The following is a 23,596-nucleotide window of genomic DNA, read 5'->3' on the forward strand; positions in this document are numbered from 1 at the left end:
ATAATCTGACCTTCAGAGTCTGGGACAAGATGAAGGACATTGTGTCCTACAGTCCTGTCATCCTGGACCCCAACACTGCTAGTCCATGGCTCATGCTGTCTGATGATCTGACCAGTGTGAGACAGGGAGAGGAACAGCTGCTTCCTTTCAACCCAGAGAGGTTTGACTCTTTCAGTGCCCTGGGTTCTGAGGGCTTTACCTCAGGGTATCACAGCTGGGATGTTGAGGTTGGAGACAATGAATACTGGAAAGTAGGTGTGTGTGAGGAGTCTTTCGGGAGGAAGGGAGACACAGGGAGAGGATACTACTTGATAGAGTTCTATGTGCATGAATACACAGCAGTCTCCTCATCAGGTCCTGACTATGAGTGGAATGTTCTCTCAGTGAATCAGAAACCCCGGAGGATCAGAGTCCAGCTGGACTGGGACAGAGGACAGCTGTCCTTCTCTGATCCTGACTCTAACACACACCTACACACCTTCACACACACCTTCACTGAGCCACTGTTTCCATACATTGGTAATTATGATGATAGGTCTCTGAAGATGTTACCAGGGAAGATCTGTGTCACTCTGGAAAACCACAGTTAGAATGTATGGCTCAACCTATATTGAATATATTCATCTGGTATTGTTTAGGAGTATCCATGGTAATTGGTAATTGGAATTGGAATTAAATCATTAACCCGTGATTAAAATCCATTAAACTGTGATTAAAACTTTAAACTGAGATTAATGAATGGATTCAACTTTGTTTTGTGTCCGTGTCCGCCATCTTGGTTTTGCGCTGTGAATAAACAGCAGCAGTCGTGAGAATCATTAGCGTTCTATTTAATTCATATTTGAGAATGTTTAAATTGAATTATTGTGCCTGCAGCTAAAATATATATAATAATAAAAACCGTCTCGCTCGCTAAAAAAAACAACAGACGTATAAGCTCAGAGCGTCACTCCGTGGTGCCTGGTAGGTTTATAGATCTGTTCCGTCGATCACACCACACCACCACTTCCTCCTGGATACTAGTTTCCCAAACAACAATAAACATGGCGCATGAAGCCATCTGCATGTGCTGCCATGTTGTTTTCATTTAAACCTCTCCTGCTGGTTTATAATTAATCCCTTATTGATACTTATGTAACCTGGGCACTAAGGCCCGGAAACAGAACCAGACTACGCCACAATGGGAATTTCACCCAGAGAATATATGTACAATAGCCCACTGGGCAATGATAAGAAGGGGAGCAGAGACGTGTAGTTCCAGCGGAAATATTTTGTTTTATTATGTTTACTACAAAATGTTCATTAAAATATGACTTTAATCAAAGGTCGATATCTAAAATGATCTAAAAATGGCAATAGCCTACAAAGCTTAAAACTGTATACCAGTAGCCAGGGGGTACCAAGGTGTCCTTACTGACAGGAAGGCAGGGAGTGAGGGGAATGAGGGGAAAGGTCACCGCCACCAAAGCGCACACTTCACATCAAACACTGCAAGAAAAGAGAATAGAAATTACACACACACAGCACTGATCTCACATTAAACAAATAGCATGCACTATAACTAAACCCCAAGACAGCCTACAGGACCATGTGACCCACCACCTATCAGGACTACAACTACAGCACCCTTAGCTACTGGCACTACTATATAGACTGATAGGCAGAGCCCAATATTACATTAGTACCCGTTATGTTCAAGCATTTATCAAAGGAGCATCAAGTCTATAGGTTTGCACCAAACAACAAAGTAAAACAAAATCATAAACAAATTAAAGAGGCCAAAAACAGCAGCAGCAAGGCAAACCAGGGCTTCGCCTAACAAGACAAAAACATAATTATAATGAATAACTTGACACTCAATGTAAACCCATTAATCCAGCAGTGCAACTGCCTTACCTCTATCGAAGGTTACACACGCATGTACATCAGGCAGAGGACACACGGCGTGGACCACATACTGTAGCTCTGGATGCATCGGCAAAAAGAAAAGATTAATTAATATAAATATATATATACTTTTGTTTCCTTAGTTAGAATTCAAATATCCTTTTAGCCTTGTAGCCTACATTTATGTTACGGGTAATAAAGTATTCTGATCCACACTTTACAAGACACAGTAGGCAATTCATTGTTTTTTGAATTATTTATTTATTATTTTGCTCTACACTTTTCATGTGTTTATTTTTCTCATAATAATAAGAATGAATAAGTATCAAATGTGTCCAGTGAACAGCAGAGTATAACAACTAAACAAACACAATAACAACACAATACTTCTGTATTGCAGTCTCAGCCCGAGAGACAGCGAAATGCCTTCACGACGTACGACGTACGTCGCGACGTATATTTTTCCGTCGCAACGTATATTCGAGTACGTCCTGGCGTAAATATCAATTCGTCCCGGCAGAACGGACTCGTCGCGGCTATATCTACCCGTTTGCGACCTAGTAGTTTGACTATTCTTTTACGTCGCGACAGAACGGGACACGTCACGGCTATATCTACCCTTCTCGACGTAAAAGGTAATTCGTTGTGGCGTGTGTGGACTCGTCGCAACAGAACGGAACTCGTCGCGGCTATATCTACCCGTTTGCGACGTAATAGTTTGACTTTGTTATATGCCCGGTGCGCGGTGCCCTGCGCGGTGCCCTGCGCTGCCCTACGCCCACCGCGTGCACCTTGCCGGTCCGCCCTGCGCCCTGTGGCCTGGCACGTGTGCACGTGTGCCAGGCCACCGCGTGCACCTTGCCGGTCCGTGGAGCCCTTCGCCGTCCCCAGGCGACCCTGCGTTCCAGAGCTGTCACCCATGCCCACCGAAAATAGCAGATCTACCAGCTCCTCTCCTACATACGGGATGGCCCGACCCGCGTCTGTGGACCCCTGGGGGGGTGTGTGTGTGAGCGTCTGAGCTCCTATCTGTGTGCCTCCCCCCCCCCCCCCCCCCCCACCCCATGTGGACCCTTGCAGGGGGGGGGGGGTCGGGGGGTCCCCCTATGCACTTTGTGTAGATGCTGCGTATCGCCTCATACTGAAAAAATTACTATTTTACGCACAGCGCAAGGCAATATGTGATTACGATCGTCCTTCTGGGGGGGGGGGGGGGGGGGGCTGGCCTACACAATAGATAACCTACCCTGGCCAACACAATAGATAACCTACAAGGACATATGAATTTAATTTATATACACGGCTATATTAATTTAGCCGATCATCAAAGCTCACCGCGCTCGTATAGCGCATTGACTGTCTGTCTGTCTGTCTGTCTGTCTGTCTGTCTGTCTGTCTGTCTGTCTGTCTGTCTGTGTCTCAATGACTTGCCTTAGGCGGATAATATAGACTACAAGTACTTTATTAAAGTAAAGTAAAAGAGTGAGTTCTCATTGCGTTCTCTGCGTCGTAGCGCATGCAGATAGGCAGATAGGGGGGGGGGGCAGTTCTATAGGCAAGGGCAGAAGGTTCCTATAACGACAGTGGGTGCGTGCCCACCTTAGAGTAGCCTATATATTTTAAGGCACCCGCCCCGCAACTTATTATTATTGGCTTATTATTTTGCCACCAGCGGAGTTGACGGTTGACGCCGTTGTCTAGTATAGACTATAGGCCTGTGCCAGGATGATTTTAAATAAATATGTCTCTGTCTCTGCGTCTCTAGAGCTATAACATATATACTGTAGCACACATCATGTGTGACACATGTGCACACACACACACACACACACACACACACACACACACACACACACACACACACACACACACACACACACACACACACACACACACACACACACACACACACACACCGAGTACTAAGTATAAGTAGCATATAGGGTACGGCTCTAAAAACATTAAATACTGCGGGAGCATTACACTAAACAAAGTTGGATTTGTACATTGCAGAAACGTAACATAACGTAAGTGTTCTTATTATTGTCCGTCTGGGTTTTATAATGCAGTGTGAGTCCGCTCCGCGATAGCCGATCTGCAAGCTCACAACGCGTTGCGCTGATTGACAGTGCACGTGCAGCAGCTACTGTATAAAATTATATTTAAGTAGGCTACTTTTTTGTGTGACGTCTGTGTGTTATTGACTTCTTGTTCCTTAATGTGCAGGTTTATCAGAGCGATATAGTGCAGCTGTGAGTGAGTAGGCCTATAGCTGCTGCTGCTGCGTCCGTGCACCAATAGAGCGACCGCGGCAGCGGCACGTATGCTTGAAATATTAAATAAAAATATGTTGGGCTTCCGGGCGTCCGTTTCTGGACTGTACCAACGGGCTTAGGGCCGGACGGTCCCTTAACTCCACGGGCCCCTATATTTTAGGCTCGTGCAGGGCTCTAGTGTGTGTGTGTGTGTGTGTGTGTGTGTGTGTGTGTGTGTGTGTGTGTGTGTGTGTGTGTGTGTGTGTGTGTGTGTGTGTGTGTGTGTGTGTGTGTGTTAAATGTGGTCATTTAAATGTAGGCCTATTATATACACGCACCATACAAGCACCTATATTATATAATGTGTTATACAAATGGGCAATCAACATATAGCAGCACCCCCCACCAGCAGATGTATATAAACATGGAATTGCGCTATGATATTAAAATGGACTGAGCTGTGATTGTGCCGTACTGCGCCGGCCGGTGGCCACTGGCCTATTCTGCCAGTATAAATGCATTATCATGCCTGTTGGTGAAATATAAACATCTAAAATGGTTCAGTAATAATTAGCATAAGTTATTATTAACGAAAAACATCTAATACTATTTTAAATTGGTCTAATAAAGTTAGTAACTAATCAGAAGCAGCAACCATTTTGTTTCAAACAACTATAGACCAATAAAATAGTAGGCTAGTATTTATGTTTTTCGTTAATAATAATACATGCTAATTATTATTGAACGGTAAGTACGCTGGTATGTACGCTAAGGTACACTATAAGCTTGTAGATCTGTTTATTTTAGTCAGAATCTCGTGTGTGTATGTGTGTGTGTGTGTGTGTGTGTGTGTGTGTGTGTGTGTGTGTGTGTGTGTGTGTGTGTGTGTGTGTGTGTGTGCGTGCGCGCGCACACACATCACATGTGCACACATGTGTGCTATATGTTATAGCTCTAGAGACGCAGAGACAGACATATTTATTTAAAATCATCCTGTCTCGCACGGCATATAGAGCCAATGAACGGAGCATACACCCCCCCCCCCCCCCCCCCCCCCCCTCTCTCTCTCTCTCTCTCTCTCAGCACACGCTGTGCTGTGATATCAATCAGACGCAAATGATCATTGAGTAACGTTAGCTCTGACTCGCACATTATGTGAGATCACATAAAAGGCCTTTAATATAGCCACAGATCATATAGGAATAGGCTTGGGCACTACCCTACCATCTCTCTATAGTGGGGCACCGACGATCTGCAAGCTCACAACGCGCTGCATGTGGACGCAACACTTGGAGCTTGTAGATGCGCACCACAGATCATACAGGGCGTGTGTTCCAGCTAACCCTATAGCATAACACACACACAAGCAACAGTATAGACATCTATTCATCATTATTTATTTCAAATCAAAATACAATGTAATGCTGCACCACTGTCATGAAGTTCGCACGCACACGCACACGCGACACACACACACACACACACACACACACACACACACACACACACACACACACACACACACACACACACACGTTTGCTTTCATTCGCTGTATGATACATTAGGCGATATAGACCCGCTGCGGCCCAGCGATAATCAACCGCTGTCCGCTGCGATGCGTGAGCTTGTAGATCAGATGCCGACAGACAGACAGACAGACAGACAGACAGACAGACAGACAGACAGACAGACAGACAGACAGACAGACAGACAGACAGACAGACAGACAGACAGACAGACAGACATGAAATGAAATGGTTCAATAATAACACACACGAGATTCTGACAGAATGCGGCGGCATGCTTAAAATAAACAGATCTACAAGCTTATAGTGTACCATAGCGTATACATACCAGCGTACTTACCGTTCAATAATAATTAGCATGCATTATTATTAACGAAAAACATAAATACTAGCCTACTATTTTATTGGTCTAGTTCAGTTGATTGAAACAAAAGTCATGGAATTCAATTGCCTACATTCAGTATAGGCCTGGTTTTGATATAATGATGCAGGGAGATTTTCTGAGCCATGCAGTCCGTGCCATGTCATTTTTTCAGATTAATATTTAAATCTTTAGTTGGAAGAATGCAATAGCATATCATAAGTGTTGACCATAATGGGACGGTTGGAACCAAATGAACCCCCGACGGCCGGCGCTATTCAGCTATAAGGCCTATAAACGATATGGCCATACAAATATGGTTATGTGGTGGTCTGTGACATGTCTGCGTGCGTGCGTGCGTGAAAGAAAGACAGAATACGACGCAATGACATGTCAAATTGTCAATTGTAGATCAGCTGCTTGTTATTTAAGTAGGCTAATATGAAGGCAGCGTCTCCGCAAACGTGGACACCCGTGGCCCCCCTTGATCCCCAAGGGTCCACGGTGACCCGTACCGCCCGGGGGTCCCCGGACCCGTTTGGGCGGCCCGTCAGGTGGTTTTCGAGCTTGTGGATTTGTATTTTTAATATTGCTTGTCAAACGTTTAAGGCATATAGCCTATTTAATCTGATTGGTATAGCTCTGCATGGTTGCTGCTTCTGATAGCCTACTAACTTTACGCACGCATGCGACACACACACACACACACACACACACACACACTAGAGCCCTGCACGGGCCTAAAATATAGGGGCCCGTGGAGTTAAGGGACCGTCCGGCCCTAAGCCCGTTGGTACAGTCCAGAAACGGACGCCCGGAAGCCCAACATATTTTTATTTAATATTTCAAGCATACGTGCCGCTGCCGCGGTCGCTCTATTGGTGCACGGACGCAGCAGCAGCAGCTATAGGCCTACTCACTCACAGCTGCACTATATCGCTCTGATAAACCTGCACATTAAGGAACAAGAAGTCAATAACACACAGACGTCACACAAAAAAGTAGCCTACTTAAATATAATTTTATACAGTAGCTGCTGCACGTGCACTGTCAATCAGCGCAACGCGTTGTGAGCTTGCAGATCGGCTATCGCGGAGCGGACTCACACTGCATTATAAAACCCAGACGGACAATAATAAGAACACTTACGTTATGTTACGTTTCTGCAATGTACAAATCCAACTTTGTTTAGTGTAATGCTCCCGCAGTATTTAATGTTTTTAGAGCCGTACCCTATATGCTACTTATACTTAGTACTCGGTGTGTGTGTGTGTGTGTGTGTGTGTGTGTGTGTGTGTGTGTGTGTGTGTGTGTGTGTGTGTGTGTGTGTGTGTGTGTGTGTGTGTGTGTGTGTGTGCACATGTGTCACACATGATGTGTGCTACAGTATATATGTTATAGCTCTAGAGACGCAGAGACAGAGACATATTTATTTAAAATCATCCTGGCACAGGCCTATAGTCTATACTAGACAACGGCGTCAACCGTCAACTCCGCTGGTGGCAAAATAATAAGCCAATAATAATAAGTTGCGGGGCGGGTGCCTTAAAATATATAGGCTACTCTAAGGTGGGCACGCACCCACTGTCGTTATAGGAACCTTCTGCCCTTGCCTAAAGAACTGCCCCCCCCCCCTATCTGCCTATCTGCATGCGCTACGACGCAGAGAACGCAATGAGAACTCACTCTTTTACTTTACTTTAATAAAGTACTTGTAGTCTATATTAAGACACAGACAGACAGACAGACAGACAGACAGACAGACAGACAGACAGACAGACAGACAGACAGACAGTCAATGCCCTATACGAGCGCGGTGAGCTTTGATGATCGGCTAAATTAATATAGCCGTGTATATAAATTAAATTCATATGTCCTTGTAGGTTATCTATTGTGTTGGCCAGGGTAGGTTATCTATTGTGTAGGCCAGCCCCCCCCCCCCCCCCCCCCAGAAGGACGATCGTAATCACATATTGCCTTGCGCTGTGCGTAAAATAGTAATTTTTTCAGTATGAGGCGATACGCAGCATCTACACAAAGTGCATAGGGGGACCCCCCGACCCCCCCCCCTGCAAGGGTCCACATGGGGTGGGGGGGGGGGGGGGAGGCACACAGATAGGAGCTCAGACGCTCACACACACACCCCCCCAGGGGTCCACAGACGCGGGTCGGGCCATCCCGTATGTAGGAGAGGAGCTGGTAGATCTGCTATTTTCGGTGGGCATGGGTGACAGCTCTGGAACGCAGGGTCGCCTGGGGACGGCGAAGGGCTCCACGGACCGGCAAGGTGCACGCGGTGGCCTGGCACACGTGCACACGTGCCAGGCCACAGGGCGCAGGGCGGACCGGCAAGGTGCACGCGGTGGGCGTAGGGCAGCGCAGGGCACCGCGCAGGGCACCGCGCACCGGGCATATAACAAAGTCAAACTATTACGTCGCAAACGGGTAGATATAGCCGCGACGAGTTCCGTTCTGTTGCGACGAGTCCACACACGCCACAACGAATTACCTTTTACGTCGAGAAGGGTAGATATAGCCGTGACGTGTCCCGTTCTGTCGCGACGTAAAAGAATAGTCAAACTACTAGGTCGCAAACGGGTAGATATAGCCGCGACGAGTCCGTTCTGCCGGGACGAATTGATATTTACGCCAGGACGTACTCGAATATACGTTGCGACGGAAAAATATACGTCGCGACGTACGTCGTAGGTCGTGAAGGCATTTCGCTCCACCTGCTCAGCCCTCTCAGCATCCGTCTTTTGAAAACAAAGATGTCAACTCATTGTTTTATGTCTTCTTATCTGTATTTACCCAGTGAAACTGTGCTTACTGTAAGCATACTTTTCAAGTCGCTCTGGGTTAAGAGCATATACCTAAATTGTAAATTGAAACAGTATTCTGTGCAGAATGGTAATGTTTCCACAGTCAACAGCAGAGTTCATTTGAAGGAATGTGTGTGCCTGCATTCTTTCACCTGGTTCAAATGTGAATTGGCTTGATGAAGACTGATGTAATGCTTTCATCATAGATAATGCATTAAAATGAGGAGATTAAACGTGTTAATCACATGGTTGTCTGGCTTTGGATAGAATAGAAGAAGATGATGCTGATCATCGAATAGATTAGATCACCTGCTAATGACCACATGCATATGCATGACTGAACTGACTGAGACCATTTTAATGTTCTTTGAGGAGTTTCAGCAGAGCTACACATCACATGATTATCCCCCACATAGAAAGTATGTGTATAAAGATCTGTTGCACTAGCAACTGAGGGAAATCCAACTTACAAAACCATGAGAATTAACTATGTGCATTTGCTGTCAGAAGAAAATGTCATTTATATACATTTTAGCTTGGGATAAGCTTTCGCAATGAAGTACAATTGCTATAGTATATTATTTCTACACATTTTCAACAAATCTCATCATAATGTGTCAATAAAGTAAAGTAATTGTAAACACAGGTAACCATTAGAGTTCTCATCAGGCCCGAAATTTGAAGCCCGGCCCTAACTGGGTCAGATCGAAGCTCGGCCCTACCCTAAAGATTACCATAATGTTAGGCCCGAAGCCCTTTAAAGCCTGACAAATAAAAAAAATAACGCCTTTTAATGCATGGCCAGCGCAGCAGCACTGACGGGGCGTGCTGCTGCGCTGGCCATGCATTAAAGTGGCGTTCTATTTTTTTTTCTTTCAGTGTGTGTCTGTGTGAGAGTGAGAACGGAGTATTGCACTTTGAGTGACAGGCTATTGTTGTAAGAGTAGACCTAAGTAGAGTTCCTAACTGAACAGTGTCTACATTTCCCAACATAAAGAGAAGAGAAACCACCCACAACCACTGCAGTTGTGTTAGTTATATTATATCAGGACACTTTACCACACAGATTGGTTAAATCTGTATAATATATACATTTATGGCTGTACATGTGTGCACTGCACATACGGTTCGGGTTCTGCTTGTGTGTAAGGCCGCTAGGTGTGTGTGTTCCGAACCTGGCCCCTCCAATCACAAGTTGGGGTTGGCCTAAACTTTCCCCTATGTGCCAGCTCGGACAGCGGTTCCCCGTGCATGAGACGTGCGTGTGGCATGTCATGTGTATGTGTATGCTATAAAATACTCTACACCCCAAAACACATTAATAATAATAAACTTTATTTATATAGCACCTTTCATACATAAATGCAGCTCAAAGTGCTTTACAGAGCAGAAAAGATAATAAAAGCAAAACAAAACAGCATTAAAACAGGCAAGCAGTTAAAACAATAGGACAATGGTACAAAGATAAGAACAGATAAAATAAGGCAACGACATTAAAAACAAGCAGAATAAAAAAAATAAAAAAATAAAGATCACTTAAAAGCAATGTTGTAGAGGTGGGTCTTAAGCTGAGCTTTAAAAATGTCTACAGAGGCTGCCTGACGAAGGCACAGTGGGAGCTTAGATTAGAAATAGAAGTTATGAGAACATTGCTGTGTTCATAGACTGAGACCACTTCAACACACACAGTACCTCTGCTGGGTTTAGTAGTGTGATAAGAATGGAACTGGGACCAGTCCCTATTCTGCACAGCAGCTATAATTATGATCACCACTATAAGCCATTGTGAGATAATATTAGAAGTTGACATACTGTTTTGTTATTTCATATATATTTTATTGAAGTTGTTACAGACTTATAAGAACAGATAACAGAAACAACAAAGGACAAAATACAATTGGAATAATTAATAAAGAAGAACCAAACAAGAAAATACATAATATTTTTGTACATTTGTACACTCTTCAAAGGTTAAATTAACAGGCATTTACTGTTTAGAATTATAAAACAGGAGACAATAGTAATACACTGTACTATAACCTCACCTGTTCGTCCCTGATGTTACCGTCAATACCCACTGGCCTTCCTCTGCTACAAGTTGAAACGCCAGTGCCTGCAAAGCTATTCCTGCTCCTGCGTTTGAACAGCGACAGTGATTTGGTGAGGCGAAGAGAATGACTCGCCGTCAGGTCAGTCGTCCTCTCCTGCATCAGTGCCCTGGTGTTCATAACCCACTCCTCTTTTGCTTCCACGTTGGATGCCCTGAGTACGGTCTTGTTGTGAGAGTTGGGTTTCCTTCCTACTGCCAAGAGAGCAAACTTACAAGGGTCCCCCTCTATGTGCTCAATCACCCCCAACAACTCTGACGTCTGTATTTTATTCTTAAAGCGGTACTTTGTCCCGCCGGCGGAGTCCCTGACCTCCTTGCTGAAAACCAGTGACTTCTCCAGCAGGAACAGGTGGCGGTGGTGAACCTTCTGAATTAAGGAGTTGGGGTTCTGCACCTGTAAGCTGCCGTGGAGGATCAGGTTCCCATGGACCTCCAAGTTCTCATGGAAACCCTCCAGTGAGGCAAGGTGCATTGCATCGTTAACTCTCTGAAGAACACCCAGGATCACCTGCACGCCGTCCTCAAGCTCTTCCTTCTCCCCCTCCTCACAGCACGATGACAAGTCCTTGAGCAGGAGCTGGTACTTTGTGATTCTCTGCACGGGTTTCATGAGGAGGGACTTGATGGAGTTTGCCCGATCGAGACCGCGCCTTCGCTGGATGTCGTCGAAGAAGGTTCCGGCGTGTTCCGCTATGAGCTGATTAGAGTCGGGCGCGTTCTTGCAGTAATTCACGTACGCCTGGAACTTCTCGGTCCACGTGATGAAGCAGTGACCCACGTCCTCCGGCAGCTTGCAGTCGACCAGGTCCTTCAGGAAATGATCGCTGTGAAACTCGTAGAGCTCCCGAATGTTCCTGAAGATTACCTGCTCCTTGTTGAGGATGCCCGCGGGTATCTCCTCCTCCTGCACTCCGCTGGTCATCTCCCACATGTATGCCTCCAGACACTCGCGCAGATCTCTGACATAGGCCTTCTCCGTCTGCAACAGCTCGTCCATGATGTACCCTCTTTTCTGGGCTGACCTGCTCCTCGTCTCCTTGTTCTGAGCACCTAGAGAAATTAGAGAAAATTAGACCCTTGTGAGTGACTCATGGATTATCATACACATAATAATAATTCCCAAACATAATACAAGTAATTCATCTGTGATTGATACGCTTGGCTCAACAAATACATGAGCTTGAGTTACACATTGATTGTATCACTAACACTGTCCATAACAATGAATTCACCAAGATGTTATAATTATGTACAAACAAAATGCAGACAAATGGAAAAATGTGTAATTAACTATTTGCTTCAATCTAATACATTGTAGATTCTATTTTAATTATAGATCTAGATATTATCTTTATCTAGGCATTTTGACTAGAAATGTGTCAAAATGTGTGTGTGTGTGTGTGTGTGTGTGTGTGTGTGTGTGTGTGTGTGTGTGTGTGTGTGTGTGTGTGTGTGTGTGTGTGTGTGTGTGTGTGTGTGTGTGTGTGTGTGTGTGGTCATTGAACCTTACCTGTCCTTGAAGAGCACTGGTATGGTTCAAAGCGATGTTTTTTCAGACCTCCTAATTTAAGTTTTAATCTGTTGCTCTCCTGTTGTCTCCTGGTCATTAATGTAGTCATGGTGTGTTTGTTGAGTCCTCTTTCTCCTGCTGCTTCCTCTAGGCTCAGATCTGCTTGAAGAAAACACTGAACCCACTATTATGCAGTCTAGTCAGGGTACTTATAGGGAAGATGTTACCTGGTTGGTCACAGTAGCATGGCCCTCTCTGACCAATCACACACATCTTTCACAAGGTGTGTGTGTGTGTGTGTGTGTGTGTGTGTGTGTGTGTGTGTGTGTGTGTGTGTGTGTGTTCATTTTATGTTGAACACACATCACTCCAAAAAACACAGATTAACAACAACTCTGAACAATGCCTCTAAGCATTTAACCAAGACAAATAAGTCACAAGTAAATGCAATGAGTCTACCAGTTATTTGTTTTCCAAGACACAAACTGACACCCACCCCTGCACTTATTGCAAACAGTCTTCATGAATAGTACACAAGCCTTCACATCTTGACAGTTGTAATTAAGTTACTTTTAATATCTAATATCTAAAAGACGGTTTTCTGGTTTCACAGGATTGGTGTTGTTTTGTACAGAACAGTCATATGTCTGCATAGACCTGGTCATGTTTTGCATTTCAAATACTGGGTGTCTATAATGGGCAGTTTCACCCATTTCTGCAATCTGAGTGATCACTCAAGTGGAGATCTCTTAATGTAGGTGTAAAGGCACTCAAAGAGGACACTCATCTCCCCTGAGAGGGAGAAAGAAGGATGAATATGTTTGTCTGAACTGATCAAAGCAGGACTTGGAGTAGTACTTGGAGAAGGACTTGGTCACTAAGTAGAACTTGATTATGGTTTGTGATCAATATGCAATATAGGCCTACATGCTTGAGAGTGAGAAACTTTTTTCATAATTTTCTACTCAATGAACAATCCTGTTGGTTTTACAGTAGCCTATTTGCAGTAGCCTATCTGCATTTCCACAACTTTGACAATTTGGCCAATTTGGTATTAAAAAAGGTCTTAAATGTAGAAATGTGCAGATCACTGCATAGCTGTAAACATAGTGTATGAAGGCTCAGAACTATGAACCCCTACCCTATGCAAACAATGGCACTACTTTGAACTAACACCATAATTATGCTCTTACAAGACCAATGTTCAATAAGTACAATATTTTAGGATAAACTATGACCTACTACTCACTGTTTATACCATTCTTAAATATGTTCAATTACAACTGTACAACTAAATGTACAACTATAGAATGCAGTGTTTTTTGTGGTTTGTTTTATGGGTGAGCTTTGTGAGGGTAATATTGTGAATGGAAGGAAAACATACAAAGCTCCATTTCATCTGTAGGACAAAGTGTAGATGAGCCACACATGGAGACTGTTACTACAGTACAATAAACAGTACAAATATAGTAATTGGTATGAACTAGTAGTTTACAACATAAATAATATGTTGTAAACTACATTTCTATGAACTACACTTTATTGAACTGTGTGTAAGTCAGTACACCTCTGTAAGTCACATACAGAGGTGGATGCTACATTGCAACTTGTTAATGACAAAACACAGTAGCCTATGATTGATGTAGCAATCTGATGGGCCTGTGTCCACAGATGATGGTCCATCACCCTCTCTGTGAGCTGTCTGGACCCAACAGTATAGTGTGTGATGATGGTGGCTCATTTGCAATTGCTTGGTCTAATATAGGTTTACTATTGATATGTAATTCAGTCAGTAAGTAGACTACTAACGCAGAACTACGGGTCACCATTATAGTCCTATTGCAGTACTATTCATTACAATAATGTTGTCAATATGCATACTGCTCCATCTGTTTTAACATTGGAATAGATGTGAACAGGCATCCAAGTAGAGTAGAGATTTTCTTTTCTTTGTTTCCCTTTTTTGAGGGGCGCTAGCCCCCCTCTTACATGTTTAATGTTTGTTTTTAGTTCAATGTTTGTTTTAAAAACACCATTAACAATAAAGATATTTTAATTTGTTTGTTTTGTCACCGTTTGTTTTACATCATCATTACATCACCTAATCATAACCATTGAATAAAGTAACACTATGATGTTGTAAGATAATAAGAGCGCCCCTCACTTCACACTTTTGTCACGTCACTCACAGTCACACAGGTTTAATGTTTGTCTTTAGTTCAATGTGTGTTTTGTAAACACCGTTGACAATGAAGGGAAAATGTACGTGATAATGTGTCATTTACATCACATTGTTAATTGCGTTTCACCATTACATCACCTAAAAAACATGAGTTAGAGTTTAATATATCAGCGCCCCTCACTTCACACGGTGTGATTTTTGTCACTCAATTTGTCACGTCACTCACAATCCCCACAATCCCCATGTATGGGGATTGTGCCCAGGTCCTGTGACATCACTATGACATCATCAGGGATGATAGTAAATCAGGGATCATAACATAGTAAATGTGACATGCTGTCGTAATTTAGCCATGGAGATCCCTGATGTCATCAATATTAGTATATGGATATATGTCAGAACCTGTTCCATTATGTTGATCTGACTTCATCAAACCATGTACACTCAAGACACACTCCATAATATATGGCCAGTGCTTCTCGCCCCCAGGTGTCTTACTGGTTATTATAAGCTCAGCTATAGAAATGTGATACTATATGTAGTGAACACATCACACACTGAAATTACATAAAGTAGGCTAGTGATTAGAGTTCTTTATCAGGCCCGAAATTTGAAGCCCGGCCCGGCCCGGCCCTAACTGGGCCCTGGCTCAGCCCAACCCTAAAAATTACCATAATGTTAGGCCCGAAGCTCTATAAAGCCCGACAAGCCCGACAAGCCCGACAAGCGCGCCAGCGCGGCCATGCATTAAAGTGGCGATTTTTTCTTTCTTTCAGTGTGTGTCTCTAGAATTATCATTCTAATGGATTCCATTTCCAGTGGTGGTGAGTAGCTCCCCGTTTCCTCTGATGTGAAGCTATGTCCAGGACCCTACAAACCCTCCCGCGCACTCAGATCAGCCAACGCAGGTAAACTGGAAGTACCCTCACTAAAAACGCCGGGACAACGCTCCACACGTCCCAAACTCTTCTCCCTTCTGGCTCCAAAACTGTGGAATGCACTTCCCATTGCAGTCAGAACTGCAGCATCACTCCCAATCTTCCGCCGTAGCCTGAAAAAACACCTTTTCAGACTCCATCATGGCCCATAGCACTTACCCTAACCCCTTAGATAGCATTTCTGTTGGCTTAGATAGCATTTGACACAGACTTATAGCATGTTATGTAGACAGCGCTATAATTGTATTGTATATAGTAGAGATGCGCCGATCGATCGGCCACCGATCATGATCGGCCGATCATGCCTGTATCGGATCGGATCGGATTCTCAAAATAAATCAAAATTGCCGATCAAAATGCCCGATCAAAACAGACAGTGGGACAGTGGCAAGTCTCCTTTAAGGGGGCGCCTGTTTTTGCAGCTCCGGTCGCTGTTGAGAGATGGAGATGAAGTGAAGTTGGAACGGACAAGCAGATGCAAGCTAAGCTATTAGCTTGGCTTGTTAGCTTGAAGCTAACATCACAACCACTGATTGGTGACAGTGTTTTTAGCCATAGCAACATGTAGCCTGCCCCCCAAGTCTCCTCCTCCCCGGAGAAGTCTTGCCTCCCCGCACCGGAGTGCAGTACTTTCATCCGACGGAGCATTGGTCCGAACGACAACCTACCTCCTCCCTCACCCTAACCCTAACCTCCCCCGGGGCAGACACCTAAACCTAACCGCAACCCTCTCCCGACCCGCAGCGCACCTCAGAGCAGCAATGCTCTGTCGGATGATAGAATGCCTCCCCCCGCACCGACGCTACGCGTTGAGAGCTTGTAGATCTGTCTGTTTTTGCAGCGCTGGTGTCGGGGTTCGTTCACGTTGTCAATAAAAAAATTACTTCGATTAAAGACGGAGATTAAGTTCAATCAGTGGGTTGAATCAGTAGCTACACGCTAATCTAAGCACTAAGCTAACGATCAGCGAGCCTATACAGTATACAAGTGCTAACACTAGCAGCCTGCTTTTTATTTTAGTCTGTACAGTGAAATGTTCAGTTGTCTGTGTCCGTGCACTGAACATGTACGGTATGTTATTATTATTATATTTTTGTATTTGATGAAAGAAGAAAGCTACAGTTTACTCTCCAAGTTGTCTCTAAGACAGTGATTCCCAATTATCCCAAACCTTTTCACGTCAAGGACCCCCAAATTGACACTGATCAGCCCACGGACCCCCATTTGAAAAGATATGCCAGGGACCCCCATAAGAAGATTGTAGCAGTGATTCTCAAATTTCTCCACCAGTTTAATTTCAAGGACCCCCAGTTTGACTACGAACCCCCATTTAATGCCACTTCTATCTCTGAGACCCCAATTTATATTGTAAAATCAATGTTAACCCTAACGGGTCCATTTGGTTCCAAACTATCCTTTTAGCTGGGGACCCCCTGGAACTCCCTCAAGGACAGCTGGGGGTCCACGGACCCCACTTTGGGAACCACTGCATTTTGAGTCTCTACAGTTTACTCTGTAACCTCCAAGTTGTCTCTAAGAGAGTCTAGAGTGAAATATTGCACGTTGCCTCAGCTTGCAAAAAAACTCTCATCTCCTAATTTTTATACTTACAATGTCAATGATGTGTAAGAAGAGTACAGTAGAAAATACAGTAAGTAATTATATATGCTACACAATGGAAAAAAATATGGATTTCACGACGCTGTGATCGGTATCGGCAATATCGGTATCGGCCTATACTGTTTCCAGTGATCGGTGATCGGTGATCGGCCCCAAAAAACCTGATCGGAGCATCTCTAGTATATAGTCATAGCACGCCATAGTACATATGTATAGCATAGTAGTAAATATGTATAGTTTATATGTATAGTGTATGTATAGTTTCATTATATAGATATTCCACTGTTACTTTCTTAGCTTACGCATGTTTCATGATAAATGCTTTTATGTGATGTATTCCCATGCTTTTGTTCTTGCTTAAATGTAAGTCGCTCTGGATTAAGAGCGTCTGCTAAATGCCTAAATTGTAAATTGGACCAGGACTCCAGATATCGTCCCCATTCGGTGTCCAAAAGAACAAACATAGCCTACAAAGTTTACAAACCATCCACGCACCCGCTCATGGCGTGTCTCGACAGCTTAGAGATCTGTTATTTTAAACCGGGCACATATAACGAGGGACGAGGGACGGCGGTTATAATACTAAGCATTTTGTAAATGCAAATGTAGCCTGCAGTGGACTGTAACATTGCGTGCATGTCATCATACACTACAGAATTATATGGATCGGTTGGTGACTATAGGACGTTGATTAAGCCTAATGATTAGGTTATTCATAGCAGCCAGCTGGGTTTAACGAGATGGCTCAGTGCAACTGTTTTCGTCATGTTGCGTGCAGTCTATCGTGTGATAATCCGATTGATTTATAAAACATTTAGCATATGAACTGAAGCTCATTTGGTGCGCCGCAAACCAGAGGCCAGCCAGCGGTATAAACATTAAACAACCACCCCACCGTTCACTTCTCTCTGCCTGCGCAGTCAGTAATCCATTCCAAGCCCCCCGCCTCCACTCCTCCGTCTTCCTCCTGTCACAAGTGAATCACCATAGCGCAGCCCTCTGAATAATAAATACTGAATAATAAATACATACTTGTAGGATAGCCTACACATTACACAAATAACAGAATTGCTATTTTTATTATAATAACATTCTTGAAAAAAGCAGAAAAAGAAAAAAAATCACGGAAAATCACAGAGGCTCGGCCCGGCCCGATTATTTAGCATAATATTTCGGGCCCTTTCGGGCCGGTTCGGGCAGAAAGAAAGTTGATTTTCTTAGCCCATGAAGTCCAGCACTGTGCTGCAGCGAATTTTCTTCTGCTGCAGCCAGGCCACTAGGAGGCAGGCCACCGGGAATAGTCCCGGTCCTCCCGATGGCCAAACCGGGCCTGGGCATAGTTATACCTAGTAGGTCTGGCTTTTTCGGCCAAATCGACCGCCGTCCCCCTTTCTCCCCCACTCATCTAAAGATCTTCACAGTCCACACCTCCCTCTCGAGCTGGAGACGACATTGTTCAAGCCTGCATTCCATTTCCAACTAATTAAATCATATATGTTTGGCTGGTTAATTAACTTGGAATTTGTTTACTATTTTGATAAGATAATAGGAATACAATGATTATTATCCATGATGAGGGATGTTATTGAATGCTCGGTTTCAATGGAGCGAGAATTCTTGCCGATGCGATTTATTTATTCTAAATAAAAATGACGATTCTAAATCATTCCAACGAGATAGACCTATACAGAACCTAGTCTAAATGTTGTGTCAGTCAAAAGAACAGTTCTGTGGCTGCCCGTAGTCTGTAAACTTTTTCTGCAAGCGACGTGGGACTGAATTCAATTCTGCCTGCCTGCTTGCACTTTTCTTTTATTCCCTCTCTTATAAATCAATTATTATACACCCAATGAAAATTTACACTTCACGGATTATAGGCCATTTGGAATTAGAACAATCGGTTGAAAATTGGCCGAGAATAGCACAATTTAAATATCAACCTTTTTGTTGCGCTACTTGATCATGGTGGCCGCACCGAAAATCGGATCATCTGCAAGCTCACAAAGCGCTGTCATGCAACACTTGAAGCTTGTAGATACACGGATGACAATAAACATTTGACAGAATATATACCACTTTGCATTAAAACAATTGGTTGTGCATAGGCTGCATATAGGCACTTGTGAAACTATAGCCTAGATGTATTTTATGGATGTGGAGGACTGGTGTTGCGCTGTTGTGAGGTGATCTTGGCGTGCAGAGATCTGCAAACTCAACACGGTGAACACGCATAATATAAATGAGGGCTGAGGCTGATTAAATTTGCAAATAACGGCCCGTATGTAGGCCTGCTGCTGTGGATTAATTTGTTCCACAGCCTATTCTGGCATATAAATATCGCCAGCTCTTTGTCAATCAAAATAGTTCTGTCCGTCCTTCTTTGTCTGTAAACTTTTCTACAAGCGACCAGTGGAACTGGTTTCCACGCACGCACAGCTTTTTTCTCTCTCTCCCTCTCAGGGAGGCATGTACATGTTCATGAATTCAAGTAACTGACGATGTTATAAACAGCAGCTAAGCTGGGGTTTCTCCTCAACAGTGGAGACAAGTTAAATCCGTCACATGCCCAAGGAATCGACAGTGATGTCACATCACTGCCGATTCCTTCATAATGGCGTTCTGTTTCTGCTGCTGTGCTTCATGCTACTTCCTTGTTGCATAGCAGTGACATCACGGTCTAATCCTTGCTTCCTTATCGTAGCATTTCACGTGTGGAGTTTATTTTTTTGTAGCCTATATTTTCGTTTGCGCTGATGAAACACCAAGGGATTATAATTTATAATGCCAACATTCAACAAAATATGTAAACTAACCGAGGTAATGTTGGCCTAATGCGCCACTGTCTAAGTGTAAATAAAGTTAAAAAGATTAGCCTGATGAGTGATGACCATGTTTGAAACAGCCTTGGATCAAGACGGTCGACTCATCAGGCTAATCTTTTTTATTTTTTTATATCATCCTCTCCTTGTTGATATATTATGCCAATATGCCATTTAGGTTGAAATCATGATATAACTTTATGTTGTGATAATAAGCAGCAGTAGCCTCACTGCCTCAGTCATGAACTACATGTCTTCCGTTCCGTGTGCAACACACTCCCGCCGAATGTGACATTTGCAAGACAATGGTAAGGGCCGATTCATACTCCTATTTTACCGCTGTTTCGGCGCTGTAGTGCCGAAATGATTTTGGCTCGTCAGAAAATTTCAGTAGCACCGAAGAGCCGACTTTAGGACGGTACCCCCCCCCCCCCCCCCCCCGAACCTCAAATGACGTCACATTGTAGGCTCTACAGCGTCAAACCGACTTTTATTCAGCTCTAAAATAGGAGTATGAATCGGCCCTAAGTCGTCAACCCCCCCGCCGCAGGGGGAAGAGGTGTGAAGAGATGCAGGGAGATAGTAGCCAATGGAATTGCACAAAAAACACGGTCATCTTGACCCTTAGCAGTCTTATTAGTAGTGATTTTATTTCAGACGTGCTAGGGTTAAAGGGGAATTCCACTCATGTTCAACACTTTACTATGTCATTAATATACCTGTTTGTTTTCCTGTTGTGTGGAAATAATAAAAAGTCTTCTGTGTTTCCTGGAACTGGAGGTCTGAAAAAAAATCATTAACATGGTGAAACGTTGATTGATTGAATTAACAGTTTGCAGAATTACAGTACATTTCAAGCACAAACTCAATACGAAGACTGTTAACTGTGAGTGTACGACCCAATTAACGGAACCATTGCCCACCATTCCTGAATGAACTGTCTGGTGCTGGGACTCTGGTGCAACGCACAGGTCCTGAGCCTGGTGAGAGCAGGAGTGGACCTGGTGAGACGTAGGAGGGGCCCGGACAGGAGACAACCCACAGATCATAGTCCCTCCATGCGCCAGAAGTGTACCTCCCTAGCCTGGCTAATAAGCCAGACCGAATCAGCCGTTGGCAAAAAAAAAAAGCCTGCCAGCAGATTACGGTCTGGAGAGGCTCGCCTCTTTCCTACACCAGAGAACTGGGGCGGCCAATCGGGACACGGTATGCACTATGGGTGGGCTTTGGTACAGTGGCGTTCAATTCTTGAGACTGTAGTTCTTTTCACAAACATGGCTGTGCCCACAGCCTCCATACATAAACAAGTTGGAAAATATATCTTATCTACAAGGAACAAAACAATTGCATGGACAGGACACACCAATAGACCTATACCCTTTCTAATATAACACATTTGTGCAATTCAAGCTTCTTTATAATGCTGTGGCTGGCTGACGCTCTCAGAGGAACTGGGTTTGTGATTGTGAATAACTGTCTGGACTCTCTGGAGATGCAGTTGCTTACCCCACAGCACCCGCTACTGATGGGGGAAAGTAGACCCTTTAAGCAGTTATGAGTTAAGAGTGTGCACCCTAGGGCATTAACCAAACGTGGACGATTTATAGTCGATTAGTCGGCGGTAAAATATGATATTTATTCCATCCAATCAAGCATTAAAACATCGCGTTCTGAAACAGCCAGCGAGTGAAGCAAAACAGAGCCGGTGAATGCACTCAATGCAGGCCGTGTGGAATAGTACTAAGAGAGTGGCGACACCTATGGGCTATAGTTCCAAACATTGGAACTGTATCCCATTGAGATAGAATGAGCACTTCCGCATTCCATTGTTACAGTGGGAGTCAACGCGAGTGTCGCCACTCTTACTAGATTACGCTGAATGCCGCTCTGGTTGGCCGAAATTAGCTCAGCTGTTTCAAGTCAAAGTTGCAAGTCCACAATGACTCACGGATGGACGCGTTGTGAGCTTGTAGATCTGCTATTTTTGATGCGCAAGACCGTTCTACGGCATGTTACGTTGTTCACAATGTTTTGGAGTGGAGACTGAAGCGGGGAGGAGGCGAAGGAATGAACCTTGCGATGTTTTTCATACAACCATAAATGTTCAACAACAAGTTACAACAACAGTTCCTTTGGTTTTTAGAAGGAGCTACAAGCTAGGGGGAGGTTTGCTAGCTAGCAGGCTGCCAGGCTATGAATCAGATGATCAACTACTTAACTCTATCTTTTGCGACTATTAGAACTATGCTCGTGCGGCATAGCTGTTTGTTTTTAATAATGCCACACGCGGCACGCCTGGACTTTTGTTGGATAAGCATGAAGAAACATGAAATCACGGCAAGAGCTACTGTAGTTTGACTGTCACCAAACTGGATAATATTGGGCAGAGCGAGGAGGAACTCCTGCTATACTTTACTGTACCGGATGACGACGACACGTCTCCAATCTAACTTGTTGAACAAACTACAGTAATAAACTCACCAATAGTAAAAGTATTTACACACTGCAGTTGTCCCCATTGATCTTATGAGCCTATGAGGCATATCGCATATGCTTTTCCCAAAGAAAATCTGTCTTGAATGCTGCTAGTGCCACCGCCGCCCACCGCACCTACACGAGTGAGGGTGACGGCACGAGTGAGGGTGACGGCAAAACCCACGTACAGTAGGCTTGTATATGATATGAAAACAATCAGCCAAGAATGGATTAGTACTGAAGTTGGCGAACTACCAACAAAACAACCGAGCTCACAGCTGCATGACTGCATGTCTGCTGTAGAAAAGCAAAAAAAATAAAAAAATATTAGCGAATAATCGGATGTCAATTAACAGTGTCGACTAGTGTTTTGCTAGTCGACTATTCGATTATTATGTTAATGCCCTAGTGCACCCTAGCTGTGCTCAAGCAAGGTCACAGAGTGACAGAAAGATTCCTATAGGCCTATAGTGTCTGAAAAAGGAGAGACACGTCAGGACACTGAGGACAGACAACCTCTTTGCCCTGTCCACTCAGGGGCGCCCCGAGACGAGCTGATATGGAGCGAATCTGATCATTCGTGAGATAACAGGTTGTGTTTTACTTTTATTCATATTCATGTGCTGTTCTATTCATTTCAGGGTAACTCCCCCATGTAATCAATAAATATATGCCAGTCTAGGGCTAATTTGGTACACCTGTGTGTTCCCGTATATCATTATACCGGTGAATAGAAGTTATGAGAACATTGCTGTGTTCATAGACTGAGACCACTTCAACACCCACAGTACTGCTCTCTCTCCTGGGTTTAGTAGTGTGATAAGAATGGAACTGGGACCAGTCCCTATTCTGCACAGCAGCTATAATTATGATCACCACTATAAGCCATTGTGAGATAATATTAGAAGTTGACATACTGTTTTGTTATTTCATATATATTTTATTGAAGTTGTTACAGACTTATAAGAACGGATAACAGAAACAACAAAGGACAAAATACAATTGGAATAATTAATAAAGAAAAACCAAACAAGAAAATACATAATATCTTTGTACATTTGTACACTCTTCAAAGGGCATTTACTGTTTA

The sequence above is a fragment of the Protomyctophum parallelum genome (genome assembly GCF_964188405.1).
Source record: "Protomyctophum parallelum genome assembly, chromosome: 8".
Lineage (NCBI taxonomy): Eukaryota > Metazoa > Chordata > Actinopteri > Myctophiformes > Myctophidae > Protomyctophum > Protomyctophum parallelum.